Raw genomic sequence first — 14145 nt, 5'->3', positions numbered from 1 at the left:
TGCACCGCGCTGCTTTCTCAGAGTCGCATCGCGAGATGATTGCGCGCACCCGTGACAGAACAGTGGTGAGCCTCTGTGAATACATCGAGCAGGCTGGCTTGACGTGCCGGCTGCTCATGGCCAAGTATTGTGCTGACAGTGACGTATACGCTCCGCGTGGGCTGCCTCGGACGATATGCGGCCAGGCGCCAATCCCGACCGCTCGCGCAGTGCTCCGCGTGCGCGAAAATTAGCGACAGGACGCTAAGTGCGCGAGGCTTTCTATGACAGGACTGTATATTATATAAATACGTCGTGTGCCGAAAGAGAAAGCAGTCAGTCCACTGATCGCTGGATGGCTGAAATCAGCGATGTAATTTAAGATGGACAATAAAAATTCTGGAACCATATAAGCTGGCTAAATAAAAAGATCAAAGAAAACAGGAACGAATTAAAGATGACGAGGGAAAATGCTTAGAAGGACACGATGCTGTGAACTACATAACATCAGTTAGGGACACGGTGGTTAGAGATGAGCCATTTAGAAGCGACGATTGAGTACACCTCCGCAGTCGAGAGAGCAGCACCAGGACAGCAGAGCCGAAAACAGCAGCGAACTGACCAATCTCACCCGGAAAGAAGTGGAAACAAATATTCCTAAATCATATGCAGGGATAGACGAAATTTCAATCAAGCTGATCTATCAACTTGGTCCAAGAAGCAAGGAAACGTTGTTATGTGGTTGTAAACAGTCGTAACGAATAAGTAAATTTCGGACAGCTGGTAGCACAGTAAAACGAATTTGATTTATAAGAGAAAAGTAGATAGGGTGCACGTAAAACCCTACAGACCGATTACGGTAACATTTGTTATGCGGTCTGGCAATGTAGGCGGTGAAATTAAAAAAGCAGCGAAAATAGACCCTTGTATTCAGCCTTCCTGGACATGAATTGGGTATACGACAACGTAAACAGTGAACTCCTGTGGAACATACTAAAGCTGAAGGTATCGGTCATGAGATAACTGATTTCCTGCAGAAATCGTCGTCGTCGTCATCGTCGTCATACTCATCATCATCATCACCCGGACTATACCCACTGCAGAGCGAACGCCTCTCTCATATTTCTTCAATTAACCCGGTCCTGTGCTAGCTGTATCCACCTGACCCCTGCGAATTTCTTAATCTCATCCACCAACCTAATTTTCTGCCGTTCCCTGCTACACTTACCTTCTCTTGGAATCCATTTGATTGCTCTTGGATACCATCGGTTATCCTCTCTTCGAACTACATGTCCTGCCCATGCCCATTTCTTTATCTTCTTGATTTCCACTAGAATGTCAGTGACTTGAGTATTTCTCTGACGCACTATGCACGCTTCCTATCTCTTAACGTTACACATACCATTTTCCGTTCCATGGCCCTCTGCGTTGTCCTCAACTTAAGTAAAACCCTCTTTGTTAGCCTCTAGGTATCAGCCCCATATGTACTACAGGTAAGATGCAACTGTTGTATACTTTCCTCTTGAGTGATACTGGTAAGCTGCTAGTCATAATCTGCGATTGCTTGTGAAATGCGCTCCATCCCAATCTTATTCGCCTTGTTATTTCCCTTTCATGGTCCGGATCTGCGGTCACTACCTGTCCTAAGTAGACATATTCCCCTACCACTTCCAATGCTTCGCTACCTATTTTAAACTGCTATTCCTTCCCGGGGCTGTTCCGCTTTACCTTAGTTTCTGCACATTGATTTTCAAGCCTACCTTTCTGCTTTTCCTTTCTATGTCATCAATCATTCTTTGCAATTCAATGTCTGAGTTACTTAGCAAGGCCATGCAATTAGCGAATCATAGATTACTGAGGTATTCTCTATCAACCCTTATCCCTAGCTAACTGCTCCCATTCCAAGTCGCTGAATACTTCCTCTAAGCAAGCTGCGAATATTACTGGGGAGATAGCGTCTCCTTGCCTAACACATTTATTTATGGGAATTTATTACTTTCCTTGGGCAGAACTATGGTTACCGTGCAACCACTATAGATATCGTCCAGTACTTTCGCGTACGGCTCGTCTACACCCTGATTTCGCAATGCCTGCATGACTGGCCGAGGTTTTTACTGAGTCAAACGCTTTTTTCGTAATCAATGGATGCTATATATAAGGGCTGGTTATATTTCAATCATTTTTCTGCCACCTGGTTGATTGTATGGATATTATCGATAGTAGCTAGAGTATTTCCGAAAACCTGCTTTATTTTTCGGTTAGAATTATACCAATACATGTTTTGAGCAAAATGACGGAAATGTGCCGGCATAACGAAGCATGGGACATTGTGGTGGGGATGCAACAGGATGAGGTACTTGGAGGTACTTATAAAGGATAATGATGCCATGGAAGTGATTGAACAGCTTACTCGAATGTGATGGTATCCATTCGGATGTTGACGCGCAGGTACAGCCACCCTCCCTGAAGCCCTAGGGTTTAGAGACATGTGCACATCGTGGCCGGGTGAATGAATCTGCGATGAAAGTTAGCAAAAAGCGATTGGAAGATTGGTGGCTGAAAAACGGAAAAGTGACATAAGGTTAGAAGTGTAGGAATGAGACTGCTACCACCCCGTTTTTAAGTGCCTATATTCCATTCATCCGTCTTGCATCCATCTGCAAACTAGAGGAGAAAGCATGCGAGGCTAAGGGCATGCCCACGATTCCTTCCGCTAGAGTGAGCCTCGTTATATAGGCTATTCTGATTAGCGCAAATTAACAACAACAATAATAATAATAATAATAATAATAATAATAATAATAATAATAATAATAATAATAATAATAATAATAATAATAATAATAATAATAATAATAATAATAATAATAATAATAATAATAATAATAAAAATAATAATAATAATAATAATAATAATAATAATAATAATAATAATAATAATAATAATAATAATAATAAACCTTTATTTAATGTGCGCAGGAACAACCATATGGTCTTTGTGCTGCAGCACAAATAAGAAAATAAAGTGCACGCGCAAGTTTTACACACAAAAGAAGAAACAAATAACACATGAAAGGAAATTTAGATAAAGAGAGTCACGGAAAGAATGAAATCAGTAAGTAGCATGTCTTGTATACACGGTGTAAGAATTGTAGAACCCCCCCCCCCCCCCCCCAAAAAACAAATAAAAAAAAAACGACAGATAAAGAAAAAGAACAAAGAGTAGTCATTGACTATAGCAATATAGAAATATGCATAAAATAAACAACTATTCCAAGAGCAACACATGTGCGGTACCTAAAACACAGGCTTGAAACACAGGGAAATACAATGAAGAAATACAATTCGACGCGGGACAGTAAGATTCAAATATAAAGTTTAAAGTCAAAATATAAACACCTGGGGTTCTTTAACGTGCACTGTATAGCCTGAGTTGCTTTGGGACGTTAAACCCCACAAAACCAAACCAAACCTAAAATATAAACAAGAAACTGATAAAAAGAAGTTCAATATAACAACATTGAACAGGAGAAAAAGCAAAAGTGAAGTAAATACAATATTTAGGCTAGAAACTGATAAAGTACTGTTTAGAATACAACGCCACGAACATCCAATATAAATGAAGAGAGTGAGTTTTGGAAGATGTCAAGGTGAAGACAAAAAGAGTTAAACAACCTCTGCATTCTGTCCAGAGGGGAATGGGAATGAAGAGACGGAGAAACTTGAAATTGTATGAATACCCTCATGCTCTTTCGCGGAACGCGCAGTAGGATGTACTCTAAGAGCTGAGGGCACATAATGTGGCCATGAAGGAGTTTGTACAGAAAAATGATATCAACTCTGACACGACGGCAGTGAAGAGAAGGAAGATTCAGTTGGGTGCTCCTGGTGGAGCGAGAGGAAGAAGTTGCGTAATGAAAGCGATATCGAAATATCCGTGAAATTTTTTGCTGTACTCTGTCGACCTTGTCACAGTTCGATTTGCAAGTGTTATTCCAAACAACCGACGCGTACTCCAAAAGCGGCAAGAATATGCACAGGTACAGCTTTAAGAACGGAAGCGGAGTACGGAACTCTCTCGAAAGTCTGCATATGAATCCGAGTGTGCGCATAGCCCGCTGAGCAATGCGTTTAGTATGAGAGGAGAAGCTGAGGGTGCGTCAAAAAGTACACCAAGGTCATTAGTTTCATCAATCCTGTCCAACAGTACAAAATTCACAGTACAACGGTAGAGGACGCTGTGTGTTTTATGAGTAAATGAGAAAACGCTAGTTTTGGAAGAATTGAGGGTAAGTCAATTCTTCGCACACCAATTAGAGAAAGCAGCTATGTCCGACTGCAACGACAAGCAATCTTGAAAAGTATGTATGACCTTGAATATTTTTATATCATCACATAAAAAAGAAACGAGGAGTTCTTGATTGCCGAGGAAGCATCATTAATAAAAACGGAGAAGAGAAGCGGGCCTAGTACAGAACCTTGAAGAACTCCACTGGTTGCAGGGTAAACGAAAGAGGTCTGTCCGTTGACACTGACAAAGCAGAAGCGATCAAGGAGATAGTTGCGTAGGAGGGCAACGAGTGAGACTTCGACGCCAGAGAGTAGAAGCTTTTTAAGCAGTAATGAGTGAGTTACAACGTCGAAAGCTTTGCTCAAATCACAGTACACCAGTGTCAACCTGACCTCTCTGAAGGACTGCTGCAGAGGCATACGTCATAAACGTGGCTAGGTTGGTTGAAGTAGAGCGACCCGATATGAAGCTATATTGATTCGGTATGATGACATGTTTGAGATGGGAGGAAAGTACGTTGTGCAAAGCTAATTCGAAAAGCTTAGAGGTTGCACATAGAAGAGAAATCTGACGATAATTGGAAACGTCAGATTTGTTTCCTGACTTGAAGACAGGAAACACACGTGCCATTTTCCACACGCGAGGAAAGGCAGCATTGTTCAAACGGTTATTAAATATGGCAGTCAGTACTGGTACAAAGATATAACTGATGGCTTTTATTATGGCGGCTGGAATGCTATCAGATCCAGGAGACAAATATGGTCTCAGACGCTTAAGACTCGCAGTTATCAACTTCTCGTCAAAGAGAACGGAATTAGATGGTGCACCAGATGGGAGGCATACGGAATCGCAATGTGGAGGTTTGTATACGGAGGAAAATGTTGACCAAAACTGTCGGCAACATCCGGAATTTCCGACCCCTGATAGTCAACGAAGTTGATACTCGAATCCGATTTAATGCAACGCTTGCGAACGTATCGCCAGGACTGACTAGGACGACTTGAGGCACTCCTCTCTAAAGACTCAAGATAAGAGTCGTGGTCCCGTTTGTATAAACGTTTGCAAAGAGAACACAAAAGGCGAAACTCATCTGCCCAATTGTACTACTACTACTACTACTACTACTACTACTACTACTACTACTACTACTACTACTACTACTACTACTACTACTGCTGCTGCTGCTACTACTGCTACTACTACTACTAAGAGTATGGGGCACCAAAACAAGGCAAAAATTTACTTTCTTTCACACTCTATTCTGTACATGCCAGTAAGTGTGTAATTAAGTGGTCATGAAGAAAAATCGTCCTATTAATAAGGGTCTCGTTTCGTTTGGTTTTGGCTTATGGGGTTTAACGTCCCAATGCGACTAGGGCTGTGCGAGACACTAGTGGGGGGCTCAGGATATTTCGACCACATAGGGTTCTTTAACGTGCACTGACATCGCATAGCACACGGACGCCTTGCTTCTCACCTCCATAGAAAAGCGCTCGACTGCTGAGCCCAAGGATGCGGGATCGAATTCCGGCGGAGGAGGCCGCTTTTCGCCTCCATCGAAAAGCTGCCTCCTCGGCCGGAATTCGATCCCGCATCCTTGGTTTCAGCTGTCGAGAGCCCTAACCACTATACCACCGCGGCGGGGCCTATTTAGGCTCTGATTCTATATAATTATGTATGACTTCAAGGAACCTGAAAAAAGGCCGAAGGTTAAAATATTAAAGGTTTATGCGACCAAGAAGTTTTCTAGTTTAAACTTTGTTTTCACACGAAAGGCAGTTGCTGGTCGTTTGAGGCAGGAGGGCATGAAGTAATTACGAATACGCTGATGGTACAGCAGAGCAGCGAAGCATTCGAAAACGCATTTAAGCCGGAAAAAGTGCGCAAGAACATATTCAACTTGAGACCGGAAATGTCTCAAGGCAACCGTTTCCCTACGAAGAGCATTAAAATTTGAGCACCTTAAGGCTTTGAAAAGGTCATTGCCGGAAGCTAATCCTAAACCATAGCTAATAATTTTCAGAATAAGTCGAAGAATAGAGTTTATTCTATTTTTCCATCGAATCGCGCGGTGACCGAAAACCGTAATCCGCAAAAGTATGCATGGCCCAATGCGTGTAAAATCATTTTACGAACTGGCATTGGCATGTGATATCTAATACTGTATAATGTACCTGAAACTCCACGTAGCCTCGAGCATGCATAAACCAGGTGGAAATTACAGGTAAATTCACTGTTAAGTAAGACACCCAAGTATTTAATTGATAAAACATATGGAACGAGCGAACAGATAGAAGAGTAAGAGGAAGGGTGTGCCAGTAGAGTAAGGTTTAAGCAATCTTTCTTCAAGGGATTGTGGAAACAAATAATCTCCGTTTTGGAGACATTCCCTTTGATTACACTATTAGCAAACAATTTATGACGCTAATCATTGCATCTTGCAAAAGAGAGATTGCTTCTGAAAAATGGGAATCTCGAAAAAGGTAACTCTGCCGTCCGCGTAATGAAATATATGGGCAGGAATAGCAGCGGCGAGGTCACTGACATACAGATTAAAAAGAAGTGGACTTAACATTGATCTCTGAGGTACTGCGGCTTTCATCAAAGTTGTATTACTCCGGTACTGTTCAATGGAAACTAATTTTGTTCTGTCCTCTAAAACGCTGGCATTTTTAGAAAATGACTACGAAATCCAATCATTGAGAATTTAGTTAACAAAATAATATGGCATACACTGTTGAAACGTTTGCTAACATCAAGATAGCGCATACAACCTGGTTAGCGTCAAAAGCTCAATTTATAAGAATTGAAATAACCTCCAGGAGCGCCTGTGTGCCAATTTAGCTACAGTATAAAGCCGTACTGCGCTTTTAAAATCATTTTATTGGCATCGAGATGTTTAGGCATGTAGCTGGAATGTTTCTGTTTGGGAAATACACGGTAGAACTGATAGGCCGCGGTAATTTCAGTGCCCATAATCGTCTGTTATGCATCGGCTACGGGTGGTTTAGAGGCTTGCGGCTATGGTGAGAACGGAGGCACGTGCCACCGGAAGGTGGCTGCCGCGAGGGAACAACCCGGGGAGAGGAGACCGTGAAAAAAGGAGGCTATGACGAGCGCAACCTGGAGGTGGGTACTATGAGAATAAGCAGAAAGGTGGCTGTAATAAAACCGGAAGTCTATGAGGAGAAAGGAGGAGCGGCGCAACACGAGGGAAAGAAATGCGAAGGAGTGGAAGCGGCTGGAGATAGAGGAGAGCAATGGGGGAAGAGGGAAAGGCGGAAGCGTAAGGTGGAAAGTGGAGGAGGAGAGTACAGCAGGAGTAAGCGAGAGGGGTCGTAATGAGCCGCGCTGAAATATGACCGCGCAGAAGAGGAACGCGTCCACGTCGCCCGAGACAAGGTCGACGAAGCGCGGCGTCTCCTCCCACTGCTGTGATGGCCTCACGTAAACCATGAATAGAGCTCGCCTTTCAGAAAAGGACGTTCGTCGGGTACCTGAGAAACAGATCACAGTCCTCATTTGTAACAGTGAAGAACAGGGAAAGAAATGTCATATGAAGGATGATTATGTTTAGAAATTAAAAACATATAGTGTTTAATTGCACACATAGATGCATATCTCTCAAATTACCTCAGCACATGGGAAAACCAAAATAACTGCTGCGCTAGCATTTCTCATTACCGAGTATCATAATCATCTGCCAACTTTTTTTTTTCCGCTTCATATAGAGCGGGGTTTCTGATAAACAACCTAGTGTGCCCAAAAAACTAAATGCAATTGTTACTTACGGGAAACTAATTCTAGAGGACCCTCGGTATTAGCGTCTACACAGGCAAAGAGAAAGGCAGACCTGGGCCCGTATTTCGAGTTTGCGTCGTTATCGAAGTGTCGCTATCTCACGTGACCTCGAGTCATCTGATTGGTTGAAACGCCGGAACCGTGTGTTGCTACCTCTTCCGGTTCCGTAGTGGCAACACACGGTTCCAGCGTTTCGACCAATCGGATGACACGAAGTCACGTGAGATGGCGATACTTCGATAACGACGCAAACTCGGAATACGGGCCCTGCACAACTGCACTGTTTGGTCGGTAGAGTTTAACGTCTCAAAGCGAGACGGGGTATGAGGGACGCCGCAGTTGAAGGCTCTGGAAATATCGACCGAGTGGGGCTCTTTATCGTGCATTGACATCACACTGTCACTACTACTGTTTCACTGCGCATAGAAAGATGCCGACTTCTATATTCTTCCAAGAAGAATAGAAGAGTTTTTGAAATAGGTGGCCGTTTCAAATGAAAGACTGCGTAGGGTGTTTTGCCAAGGATAAAAAGCAATGCTCTCTTATTGTTTTTTTTTTTTTTTGTGGTAAATGGGTAATATACTCACTTTCTAGAGGTCGCGAAAGGAACAAAACATGTGAATGCACTTATGAGACGCATAAATGTTAATTGACTCCTCAGTCCCAGAAACCAGCTTCGAGCCCAGATGAAACCGATCTGCTTTTATTGCACCTGCTATGTCTCTTTGACTTTTGATATGTATGTACACTGTTTCGGTAAGCTTCGCAGCGGCAGAGACTGTGAAAACCCAATCCGTTTGTTTCATCGTAAGCAAGCAAATGCCGTCGCATGATAACTTCCGCAGCGGATGAGAGAAGCACGGCCGACCCCCTTGCAACTTTCTTTTGCTGCCGTCGCAAATTTGCATTCTAGAGTTACGCTGCGAGGCCGACGTCCGCTAGCTGCCTTTCCGCTCGTCGATGCCCTCCTCTCTTTCTGGAGAATTCCCAAAGTGGAGTGCCCTGTTGGGGTACAAGCGCGCCGACGGGCCTTCCCCCACTGCGCAGCCAGGATATGTCCTCAGGTGCGGCCGGATGTGCTTTTGCGCCGGGACAAAGACTCCGCTTCAAATTGCACACCTGGGCCCACCCTCCTCTTAAAGCGCGCCTTGAAATGAGAGGTTGTCCCTCGTGGTCCACCGACTGCCTCGCGCGCTCCCGCCCAGAGACGATTGACCGCTGCTTTTACTACACAGCCCCCTCGCAAAACGAAGAAGAAAGGAAGGCCGCCGCTGCGGTCATTACGCCGCAGGTCCATGCCATCTGGTAAAAGTCAGCCGAAAGCCTGTGATGACATGTTTGTTTTACGCAGACGTGCCGGCAAAGATGCAGCAGCTCACATGCCGTTCACGCTCAGTGTATGCGTTCTGCCCGTAAGCAGCCACCAAGTGCCGGATGGCACGCCCCGTCACAATCGGTGTGGGCACGGCGTTGCATTTCGCGCGAGCATTCACAGACGAAATGAACGACCTTGTGCTTGCCTCGCTGTCTGTTCAGCTCACCTGCGACGGCACTGAGTAGGCCGTGAGATTTTACGAGCGTGCAATGCCCACTACGCTCTGGCCAACGTTACTCCTCTTGTGCGTTCCGTACTAACTGAGCGCAGACTGGGACCGTCGAAGCAGTCGAAGCTCTCGCGCCACCCGGAAGCTGAAGGCCGTCCGTACGCCGGTTGAACGACGCGAGGGCAACCTGCAACGCTGGAAACGAGCGCTATGCGCGTACGGCCGGCATACCTTGCGTTCACCCACCACGAACAAGCAGGGACCGCTACTGCGGAATGGGTGGAGGCATCTGCGATGGGCGTGTCCGGCGTTCTTCCGGTGCTGGCCTCGAAGTCCAGGTGCCTTGCCGAGGAGTCATAAGTGAGGCTAGCACATTCGGCACCGTTCCCTAGCTCGTTGCAACTGCAACCCGGCGGGTCTTCTTTTCTGCGCCGATCGAGACCACCCCGTCGCTGACGAATGGCCGTCAGGACTGGCAAGAACAGAGAGCGCTGGTGCAGCGGTAGCTCTTCCCTCCCGGAGGCCGCGCGAGAAGGCGTCCCGTTTCCTTCTTGTAATGCCGAGGCGCGTGTAATGTGTGAAAATGCGGTTTGGTTTTCTAGCAAGATAGTTTTTCTTTTCTTTTCTACGGAGCAAGCTGTGGGGGAACTTTTACGCCTGTTAGTGCGGTTAATGTTGTTTTCTTGCAAGGCTGACAAGAACGTAGCTGCACTGAATTCGTCACTTGTATATATTACATGACGTTGTACAACGCGGGCATACTTTTCGGGCGAAAAAGAAATATTCATGCTTAAATTCACAACATGAGCGAGAGGTAGGGGATTCACATGCTATCCAGAAACCATGCTAAACTCTCTTCCATGTCCGAGTTAGCACCAACGCACCGTGTCGGGCACTGGACGGCGATTTCTCAGTGATCCGCGCGGCATGGCCCTTGACACCGTTGTTGGCACGTAGTAACGTCAGTCATGTCAGCGTAACACTCGCAGCTCATTTTACCGACTGGCGTTCCTCGCCCGCGTCATTGAGCCGCGTTTCCGTCCTTCGCACGCTACTGCACTTCCTGTATCCCCGTGACACAGGAGCTTACGGACGCGATGTCTGGCGCCAGACGCGAGATCACTTTTGCACCGCCATTGCAGGCGATGGAGGGACAAGTGTGGAAAACGTTCGTCAAGCGTTTAACGCGCGGAGTTTTCTTTAAATCTTGCCAACCCAATGTAGCACCACGCACTATGTATAACAGCAAATGTTGCATTGGAACATTACATTTATGTTAAAACCTAATAAATACCGTTATATGTCTTGTTCGAAACTTAGCTCAATATTCCAAGTAAACATTATTCTGACTTTTAAACGTTATTGTAATGTTAAATTAACAGATAATGGCATATGTTGCATTGAAAACATTGTATTCATTAATTATATTATTTATACACATTAATAGTTCAGCGCTGGCTTGGTTCTTCCGTGATCAGTTCAGTCGTTCAGTCGTGTCCGACTCTTTGTGACCATATGGGCCATATCACGCCACGCTTTCCGGTCTCTCAGTATCTTCCTAACAACACATAACTTCATCTGTAGCGCCTCGAGGATGCCATCTAATTATCGCGTTCGCTGCCTACCCCTTCTCCGGTGACCCTCAACCTTTCCCAACATCAAATCTTTCTCCAGCGACTCCTCTCTTCTCATCAGATGACCAAAGCAGCTGAGCTTTAACTTTAGAATTTGACCGTCCAATGAGCAGTCAGGGTTTATGGTCGACAATATCGACTGATTTGATCTTCTGGCCGTCTAAGGAACTCTCAAGAGTCTCCGCCAGCACCACAATTGAAACGCGTCAATTCTTCAGCGGTCGGCCTTCTTCACAGTCCAACTCTCGCATCCATACATCACAACTGGAAAGACCATAGCACGAGTTATACGGATCTTGGTTGGCAATGTAATGTCTCTGCTCTTTACTAGGCGGTCAAGGCTAGCCATATGGCTCTCTTTCCCAGAAGCAGGCGTCTCCTAATTTCATGGCTGCAGTCTCCTTCAGGAGTAATCTTGGAGCCCAAGAAGAGAAAATCTGTCACAGCTTCCACTTCTTGTCCCTTGATGCTCCAGGACTTGATAGGGCAAGACTCCATGATCTTTGTCTTTTTAATGTTAAATTTAAGCCCAAACTTATCGCTCTCTTCTTGTACGCGCATCAGAAGTCTCTTGAGTTCCACTTCACTTTCTGCCATTAAAGTTGTATCATCCGCATATCTAAGGTTGTTGATACGTTTCCCAGCAACCTTCACTCCAGTTGAAGACTCGTCCATACCGGCCTTCCTCATGATGCACTCAGCATATAGGTTAAACAGGCAGGGCGACAGTATGCAGCCTTGTCTCACTCCTTTCTCAATCGGAAACCAATCAGTAAGACCATGCCCAGTTCTGACTGTGGCCTCTTGCCCTTCATACAGGTTCCTGAGGAGACAGATGAGGTGAATTGCAACTCCCATCTCTTGGAGAGCTTGCCACAATCTGCTGTGATCTACGCAGTCAAACTCTTTCGCATAATCAATAAAGCAGAAGTAGATGGGTTTCTGAAACTCTCTTGATTTTTCCATGATCCAGCGAAGGTTGCCAATCTGGTCTCTAGTTCATCTGCCCTTGCGAAAAGCAGCTTGCACGTCCGGAAGCTCCCGATCCACATACTGCTGCAGCCTACCTTGGAGGATTTTCAACATCACCTTGCTAGTGATAGGGAACAGTAAACATGTATAGGAAGTTTTAATTCATCTGCTCCCGTACTATCAGGATCGAGTACCGCAAGGTTTTGTTCTCAGACCTCTTCCCTTTTCATTATTTATCCAAATTACCTGCCTTTGAATTTCGCTGTGCGAAGTCGGTTCTTCGCTGACAATTGCATCGTTTTGAAGACAATGAACCTTTGCCAGATCAGACCATCCTCATCGTTTACCACAAATAGGCTCATATGATATGGTCACAATCAAGAAAGGAAACCGTAAATGTATACTTACAAAATTAATAATTCGGAATTCAAGCGAGTTGACAGATTTAAATACCTGGATGTTAAAACTGACTCCAAGTTAGCGTTGAACGCATACGTTGACCATGTTGTTTCAGAGTCACCGAGAAAGCTGTGGTTATTGGAACACCGCATGAAGTACGGCAATCACTCTGGGCATGTGCACTCGCGCCCCGCTATTACCCTATTCTCCTAACCGACAGGGTGCCCCTGTTCTAAACTCCCTGCTGTGTTGGATCGCCACGCTAGGACAAACGTCTTTCAACTGTGAGGCAATTTCTAGATACGTTTGTGCAAACGTTGATGGGAATGGTACAAGCTTCCGATGCGTGACAAAAATTTGCTTTTAAAAGTTTTCTTCAGCGCTCACCAAATAGTTGCAAGGTTGAAACTGCCATAGGAAAACAATGGGCTGCGTTTTTTAAAATAATTATCAGGTTACAGCGGAACATTGTAAGATACTTTTTAACACAATCATAGAAGTGGTGTGAGCTTCCAGCGCATAGCAAAATTTTTCTCATGAAGTTTGTGCTATACGCTGAGAACTAGTAAGTAAAACTGTCATGTATAAAACCAATGAGGTGCTTTTTTTTTTTAAATTAATAGCAAACAAAAAAAAAAACTGCAATCATGTCGTGGGTGTATTTATTGTTATCCTGAAGTTATACGATGCATGAAAAAGTGACGTTCAAGAGCATTCTCCCAGAACGCGTTCAAAATTTCTAGACGTACGTTATCGTTTCAATAATGTCACTTTTATGTTACGTTTATTTTGTATAAATTTTGAAGTAATGCCTGGAAAAGGTCACCCTAACGTTTATTTGTAGCGTTATTAAGATGTTAGAAGAAGAATCATGACTCTAAAAAATAAGGCGGCCAATTGGATTGTGATGCGGATGAATGCGAAATCGTCCGCGTTTTTGACTCTGATTATGTGGTAACGAGGACCGCGTAAGACAATTTTTCTAACTTTCATTCTCCGCTATTGCTATCTTCCCCATCGCGTACACGTGGCATTATCTACAGGTACTACATTCATTTAATGTACCGGGTGATTCTTAGTCTTCGGATCTTAATATCGCTGTCATGCTTGTACATCGTTATTTTTGAGAGCCATATTTAGTCATAATATCAAGAGTCATTGCGGAGTTTCAATTTTCGCCAATTTTGCTGAGTCATGCTTAAATGTGCTCTGTCATTCATTTAATTTCATTTTATTTCCTTAAAGGCCCCACGAAGGGGTGTTACATAAGGGGTGGAAACATTATAAAAAAACATTGTTATAGTACGTATTTGTTTACACTTTCAAAGAACTTTGATGAGCAGGTGATAGCAGCGATGTCACCTGGAAGGACGTTCCAGTCTGCAGCTGCGCGGGGAAAAAAGGAATTCGAAAAGGTAACGGTGCGTGACAATGGACGGGCGACGTGCATTGTTGGCTTTGGTCATTATTAGTGTACTTTTCTACTACCAGTTATCTATTCCTACTCCTACCACCCCTTCTATCT

The sequence above is a fragment of the Amblyomma maculatum genome, chromosome 1 (genome assembly GCF_055883805.1).
Source record: "Amblyomma maculatum isolate TAMU_Amacu chromosome 1, ASM5588380v1, whole genome shotgun sequence".
NCBI classification, from domain to species: domain Eukaryota; kingdom Metazoa; phylum Arthropoda; class Arachnida; order Ixodida; family Ixodidae; genus Amblyomma; species Amblyomma maculatum.
This window is presented reverse-complemented; position numbering follows the sequence as displayed.